We start from the raw sequence: 23,502 nt of genomic DNA on the forward strand, positions 1-23,502 counted from the left end.
AAAAAAAAATCCTTCCAAGGTACTTCTGAACATAAACGTCAAACCCAGACCTGTGCTATGCAGGTAAGGAACATTACAATAACTATAACATAGAAGAGGCTACTGAAGCAACCTGATATATAATACATTACATACAGTCTCACCTGAACCTACAAAAATTGCAGTTTAAAGACTTTACACATTAATAGGAAGAAGAATACACAAAAACTCTCAAAAGCTTCCTCTGCAGGACTAGCTAACATTGTTCCATTGCTAGATGTGTCAGAGTCTTAGAAAGGAGCAACTGGAATTCCATTTAACAAAATAGACATAAAAGGCAAAAAAAATAGAGATAGCAGACTAACAGTCTAGTTTGTCTGCTAGTCAGTAATGTGCTGCCCTCATTCAATGCCTGAATTGATCAATGTTCCCATTGTAAGCTAAGTTTCTTTCAGAGTTTTTGAGGTCTTAATCTTTCACTCCATTAAATCCTATTGTAAATAATAACGATAAAGCTACCTCATTGCAATACATGGTGTATTTGGCTCTCCTGAATCATCCCTGGGTAGGGAGTTTCCTATATACACCTAATTCAATCATGAATAGCAATTACTACAGATAATAAAATGGGATGCCTGCTGCTGCAGCTTAAATAACGTGGTTGGGGAGTATTAAGCAGATATTTGTATATTAAGGGTTTTGCAATCTTGGTTGTAATATTGTGATGTTACTAACATTTTGTAAATGTTTACTTTAGCAATGTCACTCATTTTGAAGTAGAAATGCCCATGTAATTTCACAAACTTTGTAAATCATCATAGTTTTCATTTATGAATGTGTTTTCACAGTGTAGCCCCTAAAAATGGTAGTAATACAAATGTACTTCAGTGCCTCTGTATGTATCTTTATCTTAGATATGAAATTTAACTTAGAAAAAAGTATATTGTAAGCATTAGAAACAGATGTTTTTTATGCATACTGATTAGACCATTAATTGGTTTTCTTCTCAGTTCTTCCATAATTACTCATGACATGTCATTCACTGACACAGTGCTACCTTGCCACTTTCAGTGACCCAAAACTAACCTTTTCCAAAGAAGTGCAGAAAACTCTACTTTTTCCTTTGGAAAGTTGGAGGTCAACTGAAAGGTTGCTTTGGTAGAAAAGGGTTAAAATTCCACTAGCTAACATCTCTGGAGGGATTACATGACTCAAAACAAAGGAAGTTAAATACTTAGCTTACCAAAGTATGCAGAATGACAGAAAAAGCATCTGTCTAGAGAGAACTTCATCCTTATGACTATAATCTACCTCTTTGTTTCTGGCTGGTGCACTGAATGCCTTCTTGTAGCCTTTAACCCACCGGGGCTAAGAGTGGCCTTGCTAAGAGCCCAGATTGCACAAAGGTACCTTGAAAGCTGGCTGAGACAGAGTGTAAATCTCCACTTTAGCCCACCAAGATGACACCATACTTTCTTCCAAGTCTCAGAATCCCAAGCCAACATAGGAGATGAGTAGGAATATAAATTAAAACTCCTTCATGCTTAAACTCTTTCTTTTATGGTTCTTTTTCCCACATATGGATTAAATTTTTACTTTTGCAGAAGGGCATTCTTTTCTAGAAACATGCTCATATAACAAAGTTTAAGTCCCGTTTCTCTTTCATTTGATCTTCAGGGTCTCCACTGAATGTCCACTGCTCTCTATTAATGTGACTTTAGCAAGTTTGTCCACTTGAGTAAATTTGGGTTCCAGGAACACCAGGGGGCTCTTTGCCATTGTGTTTACCTTCAAGGTCAAAGCCATGGAAATCATGTCACACAGCTTCTTTCTGAACATGTTGGCTCATTTATTTCAAGGGTTCCATATTCCCTGGGAAGTTGTTCTTTCCAAAGTCAATTTTAAGGTTAAGCAAATATTAGTGCATCTAGCAGTGTGTCCCAGTGCTTCCTTCTTTGATTTCTTTTACATGCAAAATTCTAAGACACTGTCATGAGTTCTTCAGAGAAAAGTTTCTCTGTATTTCTAACAGGTCATTTTTTCTTTTAGACATATTTTTCCATATGCCATAGTGAATGGATATTAAAGATGCGTTTAGAAACCTATAATTGATGAAAACAGAATCTCAGGTTTATGATATCTCTCATAATAATATACAGAATGAAAGTTCTGTATCTCTCATTTTCTATTAAACACATACACACAGAAATGGGTATGAGGTGTCCATAAAAATAGAAGACTATGGAAAACTTTCTGTCCAGTGTTAACTCCACTGGAATATCTATGAAACTTCATTCCATAAACTTGGTTTGTCTGGCCTCTTATCTGCATTTTGGGCTTTTCAGTTGACAATAAAGGCAAATTAACTTGCATACAAAAAGGGATTTTCTTTACTAAAAGATAGTTAATACTTTATTTTAAAGTGTGTCATAGATCATTGCATTTTGAAATTAAGGTCTCCGAAGAAAACTAGTTGAGATGTTAATGTCTTTGTCCGTTTAATTGCCTGAAATGATAATAACTAGAATAGTATTTAGTCATTCTAAAACATAAAGAATGCTGCTTGCAATAGTAAATATATCTTCAGGTAAACAACTTTTATACTAGAACATACATACATATATATTTGTATAGAATATATAGATGTGTGTGTGTGTGTGTGTGTGTGTGTGTGTGTGTGTGTGTATCCATATGCAGGTACCTATGTATTACTGAAGCACGTTTCAATTTAATTGATAGTTTAATAAACATGTTTATTCCATTTGATGAATTTGTGGTAATATCACCTTACTAAATAGTTTTCCTTATGTAATTTTACATATATGAGATCGCATTCAAAATTGAAATCCTTGTAATATTGAAAGTTAGATGACCAAAGTTGAAGTCTTTATACTGCTATTTATCAGTTTTTTCCTTGGCATTCCTGAGCCTCATTTACCAGCATCACATTTTGAAATGTTGTCACTGTTTACCTCCAACAGATTAAAAAGGTGTCTACCGTACATGGTTGCTCAAAGCCCCAAATAAGATACCACTTGGAGAAATAATTAGTAAACTATAATGTTTACAATAACCTCAGGAAAATTAATTAATATACAACATTTGGCAAGCATATTTCATATTTAATTATACTATTGGTGGGAATATAAATTAGTACAGCCACTCTGGGAAACAGTATGCAGTTTCTTCAAAACACTAAAAATAGAAATACATATTACCTAGCAAGCCTACTGCTGGGTATATATCCAAAAGAAAGAAAATCAACATATTGAAGAGAGACCGGCACTCTGATATTTATTGCAGCACCATTCACAATAGCCAAGATATGGAATCAATGTAGGTGTCCATCAAAAGACAAAAGGATTAAAAATGGGATATATTTACTCATACAATGAAATGAAATCCTGTCATTTGCAGCAACACAGATGGAACTGAAGGACATTAGGTTAAGCGAAATAAGCCAGGCACAGAAAAATAAACATTGCATGTTCTCATTCATATATAGAAGTTATTTATAAGGAAGCAGTGAACAGAATGGTGGTTATCCAAGGCTGGAAAGAGGAGTGGGGAGAGGGAGATGTAGAAGGGTTGGTTAATAAGAACATATACACAGTTAGAGAAGAGGAAATAAATTGTAGTGTTCAATAGCACAATAGAGTGACTACAGTTAAAAATAATTCATTGTATATTTCAAACGGCTAGAAGGTAAGATTTGAAATGTACCCAACACAAAGAAATGCTAAATGTTTGAGGTTATAGATTTTTCAGTTACTCAGATTTGATCATTACATATTTTATCCTTATATCAAAATATTACAAGTACCCCATAAATATGTGTAACTATCATGTATTCATAAAAATAATAAAACCAAAATAAAAATAAATAAATTATGTTCACTTGTGATGTGTGTAATATTTGTGTCCCCTCCGACAGATACATATGTTGAAATCCTAACTCTCAATGTGATGATATTAGGTGGTGGGATCTTTGTGAGGTGACAAGGTAATATAAATGGGGCCCTCATTAATGAGATTCATACCCTTATAAAAGGGACCCCAGGGAGCTCTCTCACCCTCTTTTTTATTTTTATTTTTTTGAGACAGAGTCTTGCGGTATTGCCCAGGCTGGACTGCAGTGGTGCAATCTTGGCTCACTGCAACCTCCGCCTCCCAGGTCCATTCTCCCACCTCAGCCTTCCAAGTAGCTAGAATTTCAGGCATACACCACTATGAAGAGCTAATTTTTGTATTTTTGTAGAGATGGGGTTTCTCCATGTTGGCCAGGCTGGTGTCGAAGCCTGACTTCAAATGAATCACCCTCCTCGGCCTCCCAAAGTGCTGGGATTACAGGCATGAGCCACGGCGCCCAGCCCTTACCTTCTTTTTTGTCATGTGAGAGCACAGCAAGAAAATGGCCATCCATGAACCAGGTGGCAGGTCTTCTCGTGCCTTGATCTTGGAGTTCCCATCATCCAGAATTATGAGAAACCAGTCTTTGTTGTTTAAACCTCCTAGTCTATGGTATCTTGTTGTAGCAAAGTGAATGGAGACATTGGCATTTCTCACATTACTTATTGAATCTCTCTACTTTGATAGCAGTTCCTGAAGCATTGAAATATTTGTAAAACACCGTTTCTCTGAGTACTTTTATAGCCAAAATGTTAGCTCACCATATTTTATACAAAGGAGCAAAATACAGTTATTAATACCGGTAAACAAATTGGATGTGTTTTGAAGATCTTGAAGGAAAATTAACTAAAAATGATAGAAGGCTTATTGATCCATTGACTCAAGTACATTCTTTTCAGTGAACCCACTGGAAGAGATTGCTTCCAGGTCCTATAGGCTTGTCCACTGAATAAGTATTATGTATCTTAGATAAACCTACTCTTCTTGCTATTGACCTTTTAGTTCCACACAGCAGTAGGAAGCCATGGGCAATCCAGAAGATAGAATGGCGTATGAAATTCATCTACTAGTAAAGGAGTTCGGAGTATAGAATCAAGCTAGACATTGGTTATGGTATATGAACTAATATAAATAAAATTCCTCTGTTACTGGAAGCAGTGAACCATGGGTCAACTTTCCTTCTACTTTCTCTAGTATTCCTCAGGCCAGTTCATTTTTACACCATTTCCTTCTGCAGTAAGCATTGCTATATTATGCCTAAGCATAAAAATGAGAATCAAACTAATTAATTTGCTTAACTTTCCTCAGGTTTTCTCCCAAGTCAATGACTCAACTTAGTTCTCTGCACAATGGCTAGCCAATCAAGTCTCATTTTGTTTTTACCTCTTTCTGTTGCATTAACAAATGGTAAGGTTTTTACAAGAGTGTAGTATTATTTTGAAATTTTATGCGACCATATGTGAGGAAATTCAAATTTATGATTCCCTCATCAGTAAGCACTAGCTGTCTGTGTTCTGACAATCCATATATACCATAACAGCTTCTGTAAAAAGAGACTTCAGAGACTCATATTTTTATACTTTGGAAAATTCCAGAACCAACTCTTGTGCTAAAATGGTAGCTATTATTTTTATTTGTTTTAATCATCATCATCAACAAAACATGGTTCATTCTCCAAAATATTTGGAATGTGATCCATTGCAGATGTAAGGTCAAGTTTGAGGGCTATAATGACGAAAGGAACTACTTATTGGTATTAGGTCATTTCATCTGGGTTGGTGATTAGTGTGCTAACCCGGATCTGTCGTTGCTTGAACAAATCTCAAAAACAGAGAACCAACATGAGGGCTTTGCTTATGAAGAATCACTACGCTCTTGTGTTCCGGTCATGGATTTATAGCCTCACAAACTGTCTACCCTATACCAACTTTTGATGAGATATACAGAATAAATGTTTTTTCAGATTCCTTCCTTCTTCCTCAAATCTGATAATTATTTTTGGAGTTTGTATCCTGCATGGAAGTCCATTTCAGCACTTCCTATTTTTGATGCTGATTGTTGCACATGATGCAAACTTGACCTGCTGTATCCCATATATTCCAGATTCGCAGCTGTGAATGGCTGGTTTTCAGATTAGGTCTTACAAAGTTCCTAACCTTGGTATCTCTGTCACTCTGTATGTGACCTTATCATGCAGAGTAAACACATAAATATGAAGTTCTCATGAATTTATAAAGCCTTTTCCAAGAGGTCTGAGTTCAACCCTCCCCCTTTCTTCTCTTGGGCTCATACTCTTCTCCCTTTAGCACTCTGCCCTATCAAAACACTTCATGAAAATATCTGGTTAGCCCATCACACTGTGATTTATAAAGCTTGGTGTATTGTCATTCCCAGGTGCATTTGAACTTTAACCCCAGACAAGGAGCCTTAAATCAAAAAAATGGCTCTGTAATTAACTTTAATAATTTATGGTCTCTGTGAGCAAGTGAAAGATGGATTTGGGAAGTTAGGGAGTGGGTTTCTATTTAACCCTGAAACCATATATTAATTGATATGCCATCTCTGTGATAAGGACCATTTAGAGATTAAATCATTTAAACATTCTTCTATCTGTTATGGAAATACAGAAATCTTTGCCTGAGAATTCATAAGAGGTGATGAAAGGAATAAAAAGTATTTTATATAATGGTCAAGTCAGAGTGAATCAAAGAGCCAGTTCCAAAATTTTAATATATTAATGAAACCTCAGAGTCTTAAAGCTCACATGCTCCACTTCACAAAATCCTAGGTGACTATGTTCCTTATTCTAAAATTCCCCCACTAATAAGAAATAGAAAGTCATGGAACTAAAGGTGACTATCTTAATATCAATTCCCAGGGAGGCTCCCTGCTGGATCTGTTTTCTGCATGGATGACTAAGTAGAATAACACAGAAGGGGATCTCTTTAAATTGTTATGGAGAGTTAGAGAGTCTGGGTATAAATTTCTCGGTCTTTCAATGTATCTGTCTCAGATATCTGAATAAAAAGGTTATGGATACTTCACTATAACTTGTTTATAAATCTGTGACTGATTTTGCCTCCATAGGTTTGACACTCTAGAGTTGTATGAAGCAATAGTGGTGCCTGTGGCAGAAAGCAATGAAACAGAACTTTACAAATTAGGAAGAGTCCTTGGATAGCTGTCATTAGTCCATTCTTGCCTAAAAGCATCCATTTTAGAGGCAGAAGTGTGGTCCAATTTCCACAGAAGGAAACTGAGTTGTCTAATTAGGAAAAGAACAGAATTCTCAGTTTAGCGAAGTTGTCAAGTAGAGGAACTTTCAAATAAATAGCATCTTGGCCCCAAATAAACTATGTTAAAATCAGTCATCACTATTTACTGCTTCTATGACCATGAAGTAGTTATGTAACAGTCTAAAGGCTCAGCTTTGTCTGTTATACAACAGGGATAATAATGATATCACCTACCTTAAATGATGGTTGTGAAAATAAAATGAGGCAATACTTGAAAATTTCCTGACACATTTTAAATGTTCAACATTATTTTTGTTGCTGTTGTTGCCATTTTATAATCCTTATCTCCAAGGATAATATATTGGCAAAGCATCAGTTATCAACAACAGCCTTGAAGGAGAGAGTTGAAGAGAGTAATTTTTTTTTTGACATCACAAGGGTAAATATAAAGCTGTGTCATTAGTTCAAGTTTAAGCTAAGACTGCTCCAAATTTCCACACATTGAATGTTGAAACCATACTTGACTTTGGCATCAGGCAAAGTCATTTAATATGTTCATATGGCTTTGCATGCCGTTAAGCATGCACTGTGTATTATTTTATGATGTTTGAGTTGGACTCATACTTTTTGGGTGCACGTATTTGTGTTTTTTCAGATTATTGTGAAAACCTGGAGAAACCTGTTTCCAATTTCATGATCGTTTATCACTAATCTAAAATGACTGCAGCATTACCTACAGACCTACAGACAGGAAGCTCTAAGAATTGGATCCATCATATATTTGCACAGAAGCTCTGTTAAACCAGTTTTAGGCTTACATAGATGAAAGTGACAGTCTGATGGGAAAGGGGACAAAGTATTATACTTAGCTACGGAACAAAAAAAATAATAATTTATGTAATTCAACAAAAGGTAAAGAAACAATATTATTTGTGCTTTCAGCAATTGCTTGATCACTGCAAACTTACTGTCTCTTAAAGTTTCTAATATTCTCTATAGAATCACCCTCACCTGGAGTTTTCATTCATGAACAAATTTAAGAGAAAGAAAGCCAAATTATGGTTTTCCATTTGGGATAGTACCCTTAATCAGGCAAAAAGTGCACTTTTCCTGGAAAATCTTCAAACGAGTTTGGAAATATTGCAGCTGTGAAGTAATTAAGGTACTTGGAGACTCTAAAGCAATTTATGTGACTATAATTACAAATGTCATCATGTTAGGGTACACTTAATGCTCAAAAACAGCTTTTGCTATCCCCTACAGATTCCTTCTTCTAAACAAATGATTGTGGTAGTAATGCAAACTTTCTTACTTCAATGATATTTTCATTCACTCAGTCTCTCACAAAGGTACTTGACAAAAATCTATAAAAATGATGCTATATTTAAAACAACTCATTTAAGAAAATTATGATATTTACTCTATGTTTAAAGATGTTCTTAATATTGTTTAACAAAGCATTTTTGCCTTTAAATTCTTAAGGTCTATAATAAGATATTTTTAACAATTTAGTGTTTTAAAAGTAAAAAAGGCTTTTGTGCAAAGATGTTCATAGTATCATTATGTAAACTTGCTAATATAGAAAAAGTCAAATAAAACTTCAGAAAATAGTTGAAAAAGTTACAGAGAATACACTCATTGGAATAGTAAGTAACTGAAAAAAATGTTTATAAATATTAGATAGGAAAATATCTTATAATGACAATGAGAAATACAGTTACAAATTTTACTCTACATGATTCTCACTCATAGGTGGGAACTGAACAATGAGATCACTTGGACTCGGGAAGGGGAACATCACACACTGGGGCCTATCATGGGGAGGGGGGAGGGATTGCATTGGGAGTTATACCTGATGTAAATGACCAGTTGATGGGTGCTGACGAGTTGATGGGTGCAGCACACCAACATGGCACAAGTATACATATGTAATAAACCTGCACGTTATGCACATGTACCTAGAACTTAAAGTATAATTAAAAAAAAATTAAAAATGAGGCAATTAAATGCTATTTTTTTGTGGTGGAACTACAAGTCATACAACATAATTCTCCTATATAAATTGTTTCAATAGCACTCCATTTTTCTTAAAACAATTCCATATTACTAACTATTCTTCTCTTATTCTCTAAACTCCGGTCATACTGGACTTTCCAAAGTTTCTTCCTGCTTGATAATTTCCATTTCAACTCCTTCTTCTGCTTGCAATGCTTTCTCCACTCCAGACTTCCAAGGAAGTCTGACCTTGACTTCCTTGAGTATTTAACTTGTGATAACTTTAAGATATTAGTTAATACTTTATTCTCCTGGAAGCATGTTCTAATTCAACATGGGAAGTAAGGTTGCCCTGGTATATATTTGCATGTCCCCTTGAAATTCACTTTCTTAGGCCGGGCGCAGTGGCTCAAGCCTGTAATCTCAGCACTTTGGGAGGCCGAGACGGGCGGATCACGAGGTCAGGAGATCAAGACCATCCTGGCTAACATGGTGAAACCCCGTCTCTACTAAAAATATAAAAAACTAGACAGGCAAGGTGGCGGGCGCCTGTAGTCCCAGCTACTCCGGAGGCTGAGGCAGGAGAATGGTGTAAACCCGGGAGGCGGAGCTTGCAGTGAGCTGAGATCCGGCCACTGCACTCCAGCCTGGGTGACAGAGCCAGACTCTGTCTCAAAAAAAAAAAAAAAAAAAAGAAATTCACTTTCTTATCTCTTCTGGCAATTGCAATTAATCATTTTGTGATTAATGTCTCTCTCCCACAGTGGAATATATCTATATTTATGTCTATATGTCTATATCTATATCTATCTTCTATGAGATCAGAGGCCATATCTATTACTACCACTTAGCACAGTATACAACACACTGTAGATACTCAATGATTATTTGTCGTCTGTTTGAATAAAAGTTGTGGTTCTCTTATGCATATTAACTTAGACAAACTCTCCTGCAGAAAAATTGTAAACTTTGGACAAACTTGGACAAAGCATATGCATATATATGTACACACACACACACACACACACACACATCTCTGAAGGCAAATGAGAAGCAAGCAGAAAATGGTGAGTAGTAAACAAGTTGGCAGAAAAGAACCACACTTGTCTACTTTCCTCGGTTTATTGTTATTTTTTTTCCCCTGAGGGAAGTTTTAGTCCCCACTGTGAAGGCCAAATCTTTCATAGAAATCTGATCTCTTACCAGCTTGAGGAATCGGAGGAAAAATTTCTGGGCTCCCACAGCAGCTGGAAAATAAAGAGGAAAATCCCAGGAGAAAGCAACAGAGGCAGAGCCTAAGTTTCTGGCTGTTCTCTGAACCAGGCAATTATAGGGCAGACTTGAAACTGTAAAGCTAAGGTTAAAGAAGGGAACATACGTTTAGCTGCTGCACACTGCAGAGGCATACAACTTGGAGTTCAAGTTCAGCTAAGTTAATTGCCTGCTAAAACAAAAAATCAACACTATTTTGGCCTGGGGTTTAAATTCACACAAAAATGTCTCTGAAGAGGCAGTATTTCTGTACATACGTGAGAGATTTGTAGGAATTAGGAGGAAAATAGAATAAAAATATTTTTGTCAGAGAGAAGCAAAGCATGTGTGAATGTTCAATATTGGAAAAGTTGGCACATTTTGAGACAAAATGAAGACCAATGTGGCTGATGAATAAAAGTGACAGGGAGAGAGAGTGATATGAGAAGGCTCTGGTATGAGGCAGAGGGAGAGTAATTTGAAGTCTTATATGTTAGGTTACTTATTCTTCCTTTGTTCTAAGCACTCTCAGAAGACTTCAAAGGGTTTTAAACAGTGTAGTGATATAATCAGATTTTGTTTTTAAAGATCATTCTGATTATACAATACAAAAGCAGCTGAGGGCAGAAGTGGATAGAGAAAAAACAGAGTATCTTGATATTTTCCAGCTATAATCTAATGTGATGTGGGAGTTGGTAAGGCAGAGGAGAATGTAAAGATTGACACCCAGGTTTCTGTCATAAGCTCTGGTAGTTTTAGTTACCAAGATACATAAAATTAGAGATGAAGAAAATGTGGAGAAAAGATTAAGAATTGAATATATATCATGTTGATGATGCCACTTGAATATAATTGGTCTGGAGTTCAGAAAGGAATTATAGTTTAACAATATGAATTTGGAAGTCTTCAACCTAGAAATGGCATTTGAAGCTATAAAAGTGGAAGAGAGTGTAACAAGAAAGGGTACAATGAGACATAAAGTGGACTGAGAACAATCCCTTAGGAATTTCACTATTTAAAGTTTAGGTAGAGAAGAGCCAACAAGGAAACTGAGAATTAGGAGCTTACAGGGAAAAGAGAATAGAGTCAGCCTAGGAAAAGACCTGCTTTCATGGGAGAGGAAGGAATGAGGGCAGAATAAGCGGTTGAACTAACCCTTCTGAAGACGATGATTATAAAATCTTGAATTTGTTTTCTTTTTTGCAAATTTGAAGGCACAGATAGTAATGCAACGGTTCAACCCATGAAGGGTGGGAACTGAACCTGTTAAAGCTGGGTGAGATGCTCCAGGTTGTCTATTATACTCTCATCACTTTGTACATATCTGAAATATTCAGTCATATTTGTGTATATTTATATGTTATTTTTAAAGATAGAATTATCTCAAACATGTTTTAAAGCTGATCAAATCAAGCCCTAGAGCACTGAGTTCAAGATAGAGGGTGAAGAATGAATAATGGAGATTCCCTGAATCCAATGCTAACCAACTGAATTTTACCATGCAATGATTGTATAATACTTATTAAACCACCATATTTCTAGTTATATTAAGATTTCAAACTATAGACACACCAGCAACATACCAGCTCAGTATTCAGAGACCATAAAATAGAGTTAAGATAATAATAGCAAGACCACAGGCCAGCTTAATGAAGTGTACAATGCAAATGATCAAGATTTCAGAGATTTTCCATATTCCTTTAAATAAATGTTTATTGAAGATCGTCACAATACTTAAAACACAGACTCCAGACTTAGACTCTAATAGTTCCATCCTTTAGTGTCACCTGGGCAAATTTATTTAATCTCTTTAAGACTGAATTTACTTGTCTCTAAAATGGTGATAATACTACTGCTTATCCTATCTAAATTCCTGACCACGTGCTTCATACATACTTAAACAATGATAAAGATAGTCAATAACCTTAGCTCTGAAATAAAATTCAGAAACTAAGAAGAATACATTTCAAAAATGTACACATACACACATGTACACACATATTCACAGAAAGACTGGGAGTAGCAATGTAGTGATAAATAACACTGAAATAAAGAACAGCTAAGAACCCATTATTTCCCTAATGAGTTTTTAAAAACATATAATCTTGTCTTGCAAATAAAAGTATTTTATGAATTAGGTGACATTTAATTTGAACAGTATGTTCATAAAAATTAGAAATTTGACCTCTGAAGACAATTTGACTGGCTTTATTTCTCAGCTCTACCTTTTACTCCTCATGAAACTGTGTGATATTTATGAAACTCTTCATGTCTCAGCTCGCTCATCTGCAAAATGAGGATAATAAAGTACCTATGTTGTGAGAATTAAACAAATAGATATGAATGCGGCACAGGCTAGCAAAATGTTCGCCAATCCCATTGTTTTTTCTCAATCTTGGAAGATTTTATCTCCTTGTTTCCCTCAGTTAGCTTGAGGCAACACCACTGTGTTCCTGCCAGAGGAGTATGGTTTGAAGTGATGTATGCCCCTTCCATGTCTGCCCACACAATATTTGGCAGAGTCTTTGTTCTCTCAATTTGCTTGTCGGCCATTTGAAGCAGAATTGGAAAGAACCAGCATCCTTGATTAACACATGGAAGGCTGCCTCTTGAAAATCCAATTAAATGAGACATGGATCAGAAATAGACCTTCATTGTCTTAAGCCACTAGTTTTTGATGAGTGCTTTATACAACACTAGCTATGTTTTTCCTGAATACTACCACAGTACTTAGAGCAGTGGCTGGCTAGCTAGCTAGTATTCAATAATTGCTAGCATTTAAAACTATTGCCAGACCACCATGAGGCCCAATTTCAGAAAATATATTGAGTATGTAAAAAGACTCCAAATATCACAAATAAGATTTCTTAATTATAAAAACAAAACTTGAACTTAAAACCAAGCATGGAAAATATTACATTCTGTGTTAACATCTAATATCAGTAGCAGATTATATTTTTTGAAACAGGGTTCCCACCAAATTTAGAGAGGTAAGCTAACAAGCTAGCATTGTTAGATAAATGATATTATTGCCTCTAGCTATTTGATCTCTGTTGAGTACCATGTTACCTATTATGTGGATTGTCCTTAATTCCGTGGAACTCTAGATATTGTTCCCAATTCATTAACTAATTTTCCTTTTCTCCAGATAGAAAGAATATGGTTTTCATATTTTTTACAAGTGATGTAAACTGTATTATATTGACTACATATATGTTAGAAAAATGTGAAAATATATCAAAAGCACAGAAAAATGTGCTTCTTTGTGTAATATTAAAGAATATATACCATGGTAGAACACCAGATATTTAAAAATAAAAATAATTACTCCATTTGGCATCATGAAACATCTTTCAAAGCACCATATAAATTTTAAATAAACAGCTGAGCAGAAATTTTCAACCAGCAAAAGAATACACAAATACTTATATTTTTTCCATATGGGAAGAAATTATCTACATTACAATCATTTTATTGTTCATTGCAGAGGGATATGTGAAGCAGATTGCATTCAACTTTTTTATTTCTTTTAGAAAACCAAACCTGAAGTGTTTTTTTTTTTTTTTCCTGCAAGAAATTGCATATAGATTTAGCACATTCACTGAACCCTATTACAGGCAATTTTTTTTTTTTTTTTTTTTTTACCAGAGCCAGCAACTGTGAACTTCTCTTAATCGCTCACTGACTACAGGGTGTGTGTTAACAGGAGACACACAGAAGCCATAAAGTAAATCGCCCCCAGCTGTCTATGACCTTAACATTCAGATATCCATGTTTCCATATCCTTTCCCAAAGCAGGGGTGCATGAAAAAGCTTCTAGTTCTCATGTGTTTTTACTCTTAATCATGGAAGCACCTAAAGTAGTAACAGAATCTTATAGTGATGTTCAGGTAATCACTAACTTCCCCATTAAAAGGGTTCCCTCCTAGTGTTATAAGCATTTTCATTCCCTTTCAGGACTTTTTCTTCTTAGTTGAACATGTTGCAAGTACTCTAAGCCCACGGGAAAAACTATTCTGGGTAATTCTACTTCAAAATCTAAGTAAGGCAACATTTTAATGAAATCGCTTTACCTCAATATGATTTTTTCCAATTCTAAAACAAAAGTTAACAACAATGATAGAACAATAAACAAAACTCAAGATCAGAACTGAATCTCCTTTATCTTTTTATCAAATATGTGCTTTGTGCACTGTATAAAACTTTAGGTATTAAGGGAGGAGACCACCCCTCATATTGTCTTATGCCCAATTTCTGCCTCCAAAAGAAGAAGTAAAAACTAAAAGGCAGAAATGAAATCCACAGGCAAACAGCCTGGTGCCGTGCCCTGGGCCTGGTTAAAGATCGACCCCTGACCCAACTGGTTGTCTATAGATTTCAGACGTTGTATGGAAAAGCACTGTGAAAATCCCTGTCCTTTTCTGTTTCATTCTGATTACCATTCCATGCAGCCCCAAGTCACGTACCCCCTGCTTGCTCTATTTATCACAACCCTCTCATGCAGACCCCCTTAGAGTTGTAAGCCCTTAAAAGGGACAGGAATTGCTCACTCAGAGAGCTCGGTTTTTGGAGACATGAGTCTCACTGAAGCTCCCAACCAAATAAAGCCCTTCCTTCTTTAACTTGGTGTCTGAGGGGTTTTGTCTGTGGCTTGTCCTGCTACAGTATTAGTTGTTTAACTTCCTCTCTGATTGAGATTGAATGGCCTTTATATTTGGGCACAGTGGTAGGTTCAAAATACACAAATACGAAGACAGAGTCTGGCCCTTCATGGAGCTTGCAATTGAATTAGTAAGAAAACCAATGAGGAAATACATGATTAACAATATTTTGATTAATAATCAATGATGAATAATATTTTTTGATGAGAATGATAATGAATATGTAGACACATAGATGTATTCCCATCTGGGAAGAGAAAATAGGAGGTCAGACAGTACTATGATTCTTGAGACCTTGAGATTAAAGTTGGAAAACAGAAAGACATTATAGCTAGAGGTAAAAAAGCATGTACAAATGTATGGCAATGGAAAAAGGATGACCCTCAGAATCCTGCGTTCAGGATGGTTGGGTTAGAGTCAACAATGAGTACGGCACATACAAAAGGAGATAGACAGGGGGTTTTACATGACCTATAAGTATTCAAATGCATATAAAAGGGATTCTCCTGAATGATCCATATCCATTTCCATTTTATATGAAACAAAACAAAATAAACAAATAAAACACATCAAAAACAGCAGGAATGAAACAGAAGAGCAACTCTATTTGAAGAAATAATTCAGAGAGGAAACGTTGGACCAAATAGATGAAAAATGGCACTCATTTCTGAGAATAAGTGAGAGAGGGAAGTCAATATCTTTATTTTTTTTTTCTATTCCTCTGTTTCTCTGGGATTATGATACCATAGAGAGAGAATTTGTGTAAGTTACTTTTGATTTCTAATCCATGGGTTGCAGTTAGGGTTTGTTATCATAAGTAACTTCCACTACTTAGAGTGCGATTGTGGAGCTATACCTGCTTGAAACTACAAAACAGCTGAACCATTCCTATCTTCATCCAAGTCCTCCTTTGGACTCCAAAATCCAAAGAAGTCCAAAGTTCAAAGAAATATGACCACTAGTATCTTTTCCCACATGGTCAGTTTGTTAACTTTAGTCTTTGTAAAATAAAGCAGCCTCAGGGTAAAATAGTATTCTCAAATTAACTTTACTATTTCTAGATGAACCTATTACTTTGGGTTTAGTTTGTAATGAAAAACAATACAGATTTAATTATGGTCATAGTTAAATGTGTTCTCTGAGAAAGATACGGCAGTGTTCTTTCACATATTTGCTTAATAAAGTTGCCCAAGCTGACTTCATTTACAGTCACTCAGCAGCTTCCTTCTAACAGCCAAGTCAAAAATCATGAGGCTCAGTGGCTCTGGCAGTCTGCAGAACAAGTATGGTGGCAGTACAGCTGTAGAAACCACAAAGTATGCTGACAAAAGGAGTTATGTGCTCAGTAATCTTTCAGAAGATAAATCTAGAAGAAAAGATGTGATACTGTACAAATATTATTTCTTTTATCCCATTGTATAATGTGTCAGTCCTTAGAGAATTTTTTAAATGTTTTAGTAAAGATGTCTCATGAAATAGGTATTGTTATATGCATTTTGGGAGGGGGCAAAGCATGCGTCCCAAATACATTTAGAGAACTATAAGTTTGGAAAGGATATGAAATACATCGGGCTCAACTCTTTTCTATGTGCAAAAAACTAGCTGTGGGAGATAAAATGGATTGCTCAAAGTCACATAATGAACAAGCAGAGATGGTCAGAGAACACAGGTTCTTCTTCCATGCTTTTTCCTATAGCTTGCAGCTACATTGTGCTACTAAATATTCCAATGAAAATTAAAATGATTTTTAAAAACTTACACCTTGGCCAATTTGAATGGTTCCCCACGCAGATAAAGCATCCCCCCAGACCATATACAGTATCCTCTTAGGCATATACTTGCCTTCATATATGCAGTCCTCACAATAGAGTGCACTGCACAGATGAATGAAGAAATAATTATACCTGCAGATGGTTTATCCATGAATAGAAGAGCATTATCTCTAAAATTTTTAAACAAAGACTTCCATTTCTTTTATGCCACAAAGGCATTCCAAAATTTAGATTCTGGTATCAGAGAATGGGACTGAAAGGAATATTTTAGAGTGCACATAGCCAAGTCATCTCACTTTATGCATGAGAAAAAAGTCTGAGGTCATAAAAGTAGAAATGACTTGCAAATGATCACACTCTTAGCCAAATTATGCCTGACAAATAATCTTTAAAAACTATTCACATACTGTAGGTCTCTTGGATCCTAATCCAGAGATTTATTTCTCCATGGAATTTTAAATTGTGTTTTTTCCCTTGCAGAGAATACATAAATATAAAATAAATAAAATTATTCAAGTGGAATTTAATCAAACCTAAATCAATTTTCTAGGTGAAGAAAATTAGTTCCAAACATTTGACCCTTGAAGCTCATTAGACCATGGCTTCTCTGCATGTTACATTTTCTAGACTCAGCATATTTTTATGACAACCAACAGCACTTCTAGAGTTTCCAAGATATATGACATTTTAAGAATGCAAAATAAACACACATACACACAAAGCAATTTCAAGAATAGAATTCAATCTTCTTCTAGTTGATAAATAAATCTTTCTGAAATGAAAGTTCTGTAAGAGACAATATTATAATATCTTAATAACATTAATAATTAATAATATAAATAATATTGTCTATTTTTATTTCTGTCATATACACAGTGTCTAGAACAGTGTTTGGCACAAAGTAGTATTCTTAAAAATAATTATTGAATAAAGAATAGAATTACTGGAACAAAATTGCTGTTATTACACAGGAAGATCAAGTAAAAAGAACATTCATAGAGTAGGAAGGTTTGATTTATATTAGCTTTCTCAAAATGTATTGAGAAAAATGTAAGATCTACTTATAATACCGATTACTTAACACAATCCTTAAAAAAGTATATGAGCAAACATGTTCCACATTTGATCAACTGTTCTGGACACTCACAATGAATTCATCTATCTGGGAGCCCAGATTGATAATAATGATAAGGAAAAAAAGTGTTGAAATTTTTTTAACTAACAATTTTCCTAAACTCATTTTACCACAGAATGTTCTTCTTCTTCCCTAAACCTGGCATGGGAGACACCAATTGTGCTGTGGAAATTGTGATTGATGGAGTACATGGAAATACCACAGAAAGAAAATGTAATACATTTGAAATTATACAACTGTCAAAAACTATAAACAATTTAATTTTGCAATGAATATTTTTCAAGCCTCTTTAACTTTTCTCAAATTCTTACAATATGTATAGAGAAGTGCTAACCATAGTTAATCAAATACCTGAAAGACAGAGTTCCTAACCCACATGAAATGTAAAACAAATTTCCTCAACTGGAAAATTCAGAAAAAGAGTCAATGAAATAACTGAAGGTGTACGTTTGTTAATATTTGATTTGATTTGAACGTTAGTTTATTATTGAATGATGGCAAAAAAAAACCACGGTTGAACAGAAGTTATTAAATAAAATTTGAAGTGGCATATGGCAAAATTTTATATTTCAGGGAAAATTTCAGGTGTGGATCTCATTTAAATTTTAACTATTTTAACTGAATTTGTTGTACAGATTCAGATCCATGTAAAAGACCTAATTTCTTAATGAGACAATTTTCCCTTTAATATAACCATCCTAAACTTCACTATTATTATAAAGACATAATTGTAAAGAATTAAAGTTTCAAACACATCCAGTTCACTAAATATTGACAAAGAAAAACTATGTACTAACTAGAGTTATATGTATATAAAATATATGAACCCAATAAATTGCAAGTCTCTCAATTCTTCTATTGTAAAAGCAGAAGAAGAATTTGAGGAACAGCATCTTATATATGGCAACAGTAATGCAATATCTTCTTTATAAACTACACTTTCTCCTAACAAAGATTATTCCTAAATAGGATTGCTTATCAGTACTTACTCTGAGCACTACAGAAAGATAGACACAAAGATGAAAAAGACAGCATTTGACGTAATTACCTAGTTGACAAGTAAAAAAGAAGAAGAAATACACTATAAAACGAAATGTAATGGAATAGTTTAAAAAAAATAGCAGGTGTACACAGAGGTAGGAGTTACTAATTTGGACTAGGAAGACAGGGAAGCTGCATAAGCACTGGTACTTGAAAGGGGTGTTGAAAGAAGAAGTTCCAAGCTCCCAAGTAGAGAAATAATAGAAAGGAATTCAATGTAGAGATAATATAATTCCAGGAAAGATTGAAATATAAACGACAAATTCAGAAAACAGAAAATGATGTGTGTTGCTGGATTAGGGATTGTAAAAGTTGAGAGGATGAAACTTCAAACATAGGTTAAAGTCAGATAAGACAGAATCTTACACGGCATGCTAAGGGGATACATATTGAGAAGCTAAGGATGCACTTTATTTATAACCAGTTAATTTGTCCTTCTCTTATTACTTAAGTATTTCAGAGACATGGGGAATTGAGTTAGGCTGATGTTCCTTTTCTAAAGTTTCTTACATTCTTCTTTTCCTTCTGGCACCAAAGTCTATTATCAGTAGGATGGTAGAGGTGCTACATCTGTCCTGTGCTTTTTAGGCATCAGAAAGCCAGAATACCTCTTTGAAGAGTGTATTGAATTTTCACTTCCCATAAAACATTAGAAAATCAAAATCCTTTTTTTGAAGAAATGTAACAATTAAGTAATCAAAATTTAGTACTTTGGTATTAATAATACCAATAGTTAATAGACTGTAGAAAAAAAGATAACACCTTCCTTCTAGAAAAGCAAAATGTTATAAAGCTAAAAATAACTTTAGATTTAGATTTTAGAATTCAATTGAGTTTCAGGAGTGGAAAAGTTATGATATTTTATCAATATTATTTAAAGACCTTGAAAAAGCTGCAAATGTCTTTAATTCCTCTTGAAATTTCCTCTTTAGCTGCAATAATATAGAGCCCTGAATTTTCCCATTTTAACTATTGCCAGGTCTCCAATCAATTCTTCCATGCTACTTTAAATTTTACCAAATCTTCTGGGGCTAGATCTGGCTAGCATCTTGTAAAATGTCTTTATATGCATTCCATTACTCTTTCACAGCTTTATATTAAATTATTGTCCTTTAAGTCTGGGCAAGGAGACTGAATTCTTTGAAGCATGGGGACAACTATATAAATCTGGCATTGTATTAACAACAGTGCTGAACTAGTTCCAATTCTGTAAGTAGCAACATCTCTTTAGCTCAACGGTACCGGGCCTAGGTCTTCAGCCTCAGAATCTTTTCCAGTATATTAGTAACTCAGATATTCATACATCTACTTATTTAATAAAACAGATTAAATTAGAGGCAAAAACCCTAACAGCCTTTCAATAAAAGATCTCACAAAGTGCCCTAATTGTGGCTTGTAATTATTGATAATAAGACAGATTTTATTTTATAGGGTACCTGACCATATATGCATCAGGAAACTAAAAAGTGTGTTCATTCTTTACAAAGACAGTGTATAGTTACATGACAGGCTTTGCTTAAATTGAATATTGTATTTAACATTTTAAAGAGAAAATGAAAACTTCGAAGCAAATAAAACTAGTTTTCCTACTATTGCATTTAGGTATTTACTCATGAGACTCATGTCTCATGAGCTATTCTAAAAGTAAAAATGTACAATTCTTTGGTTGTTTCCCTGAATATTAATTTTTTTCCAATATTGGAAAGACAATTGGGTTAATGTTTCTGAGAAAGCTTTGAATATTATAATCTAACTATTCAATTACTCAATTTTGATGACTAATTATACCATTCTGCTGTAGTAGTAGCTATGCTTCAGGAAATTTTGCTATTTCCCAGTAAGTGGTGAAGTGAGATTTTAACAGCAAATGAACTCTGTGTGGACATCACACAGAGATTTATATTACTTGTAGATTCTTAAGTTTGCTTTTCTGCATCTCTGTTTTTGTTTTACAAAGTTCTTTTACCTCCTGTCACTGAAGGTTAATAATATCTATCGCAGTCTCCATGGTACAGGAGAGTTCTCTGGGTGGCCTTGGACTGAACCAGTTCTTTCCACTTGTTTTGCTTGCAGTTTTAAAGAATAAGTGTAGAATATGCTGAGAACATGACATCCAGCGATAAGGAGGGTCTGGTCAGGAAAGCCCAAGTTCTGTTCCAGTACCCCCCTAGAAACAGGATGCCCTTCAGTGCTTTAGCCAAGAGAATAGTGTGTAGTTTGTGTATAAAACCATGGAAGGCTGCTTTTCAGGTTACTTGAGCTGCAGTGCAAAAGGAGCATGCACAAATGAGACTATGGATAAAATACATGAGGAAAGGTGAAACTGTCACATTTATATTCAAAGAATAATGTAATAAAACGACTCTGTGCTCTATCTCCAAGCCTGCTCTAAAGACTATAAGAAAAGTTACAAACAAAAGTACCAACTCTTCTCTCACCTCCAGCATATATGAAATGAACAGAGGGCTTTACACTGATCTTCACAGAGCCACATTTATGCATACCATGGACCTGATTATTGGGCAATTCATCACAACTTTATTGGATCCTTCTTTTAATTTCTAGCACAGCAGAAACTGCATAGATTTCTGTGAGGTTTTTCCACTGAGCAAGTTCATACAAAAATATTGTGTTTCATGATCTGAAATAAGTATATTGGCACATTTATTAAGTACATTACTCCTTATGCCTTTAGAGAGTGTAGATTGAAACAAAAAGCCTCCAGGTGAACAATGGAAAACATATATCTTGTAGGTGAATGCCAATGAATAAAATAAAAATTTCTACTAATTTCCCAAAGCAGGCCTGAAAAATGATTATGTCCTGTCTTTCAAAAGACCCATACTGAAATAGCAACATTATAAATGCATTTACTATTGCTTTTTGCTGCTGGTGCTTAAATTTGCAGAAGAACAAATTAGTGTTTTATAAAACTTGAACTTAAAGAAACCCCTTAAAGGAATTTATAGTGCTATAAATTTCCCTCTACACACGGCTTTAAATGTGTCCCAGAGATTCTGGTACATTGCATCTTTGTTCTCAGTGGTTTCAAAGAATATTTTTATTTCTGCCTTAATTTTGTTATTTACCCAATAGTCATTCAGGAGCAGGTTGCTCAGGTTCCATGTAGTTGTGCGGTTCTGAGTTTCTAAATCCTGAGATCTAATTTGATGGTGCTGTGGTCTGAGAGACAGTTTGTTGTGATTTCTGTTCTTTTACATTTACTGAGGAGTGTTTTACTTCAAATTATGTGGTCAATTTTAGAATAATGCAAAATGGTGCTGAGAAGAATGTATATTCTGTTGATTTGGGGTGGAGAGTTCTGTAGATGTCCCCACAAGAGAAAGCAAGAAAGATCTAAAATGGACACCCTAACATCACAATTAAAAGAATTAGAGAAGCAAGAGAAAACACATTCAAAAGCTAGCAGAAGGCAAGAAATAACTAAGATCAGAGCAGAAGTGAAGGAGATAGAGACACAAAAAACCCTCCAAAAAATCAATGAATCCAGGAGTTGGTTTTTTGAAAAGATCAACAAAATTGATAGACCGCTAGAAGAAAAGAGAGAAGAATCAAATAGATGCAATAAAAAATGATAAAGGGGATATCACCACCGACCTCACAGAAATACAAACTACCATCAGAGAATACTATGAACACCTCTACACAAATAAACTAGAAAATCTAGAAGAAATGGATAATTTCCTGGAAACTTACACTCTCCCAAGACTAAACCAGGAAGAAGTTGAATCCCTGAACAGACCAATAGCAGGCTCTGAAATTGAGGCAATAATTAATAGCCTACCAACCAAAAAAAGTCTAGGACCAGATGGATTCACAGTTGAATTCTACCAGAGGTACAAGGAGGAGCTGGTACCATTCCTTCTGAAACTATTCCAATCAATAGAAAAAGAGGGAATCCTCCCTAACTCATTTTATGAGGCCAACATCATCCTGATATCAAAGCCTGGAAGAGACACAACAAAAAAAGAGAATTTTAGATCAATATCCCTGATAAACATTGATGTAAAAATCCTCAATAAAATACTGGCAAACCTAATCCAGCAGCACATCAAAAAGCTTATCCACCATGATCAAGTGGGCTTCATCCCTGGGATGCAAGGCTGGTTCAACACACGTGAATCAATAAACATAATCCAGCATATAAACAGAACCAAAGAAAAAACCACATGATTATCTCAATAGATGCAGAAAAGCCTTTGACAAAATTCAACAACCCTTCATGCTAAAAACACTCAATAAATTCGGTATTGATGGAACATACCTCAAAATAATAAGAGCTATTTATGACAAACCCACAGCCAATATCATACTGAATAGGCAAAAACTGGAAGCATTCCCTTTGAAAACTGGCACAAGACAGGGATGCCCTCTCTCACCACTCCTATTCAACAGAGGGTTGGAAGTTCTGGCTAGGGCAATCAGGCAAGAGAAAGAAATAAAGGGCATTCAGTTAGGAAAAGAAGAAGTCAAATTGCCCCTGTTTGCAGATGAGAGGATTG

This window comes from Colobus angolensis, unplaced genomic scaffold (assembly GCF_000951035.1).
Source record: "Colobus angolensis palliatus isolate OR3802 unplaced genomic scaffold, Cang.pa_1.0 Scaffold145, whole genome shotgun sequence".
Classification (NCBI taxonomy): domain Eukaryota; kingdom Metazoa; phylum Chordata; class Mammalia; order Primates; family Cercopithecidae; genus Colobus; species Colobus angolensis.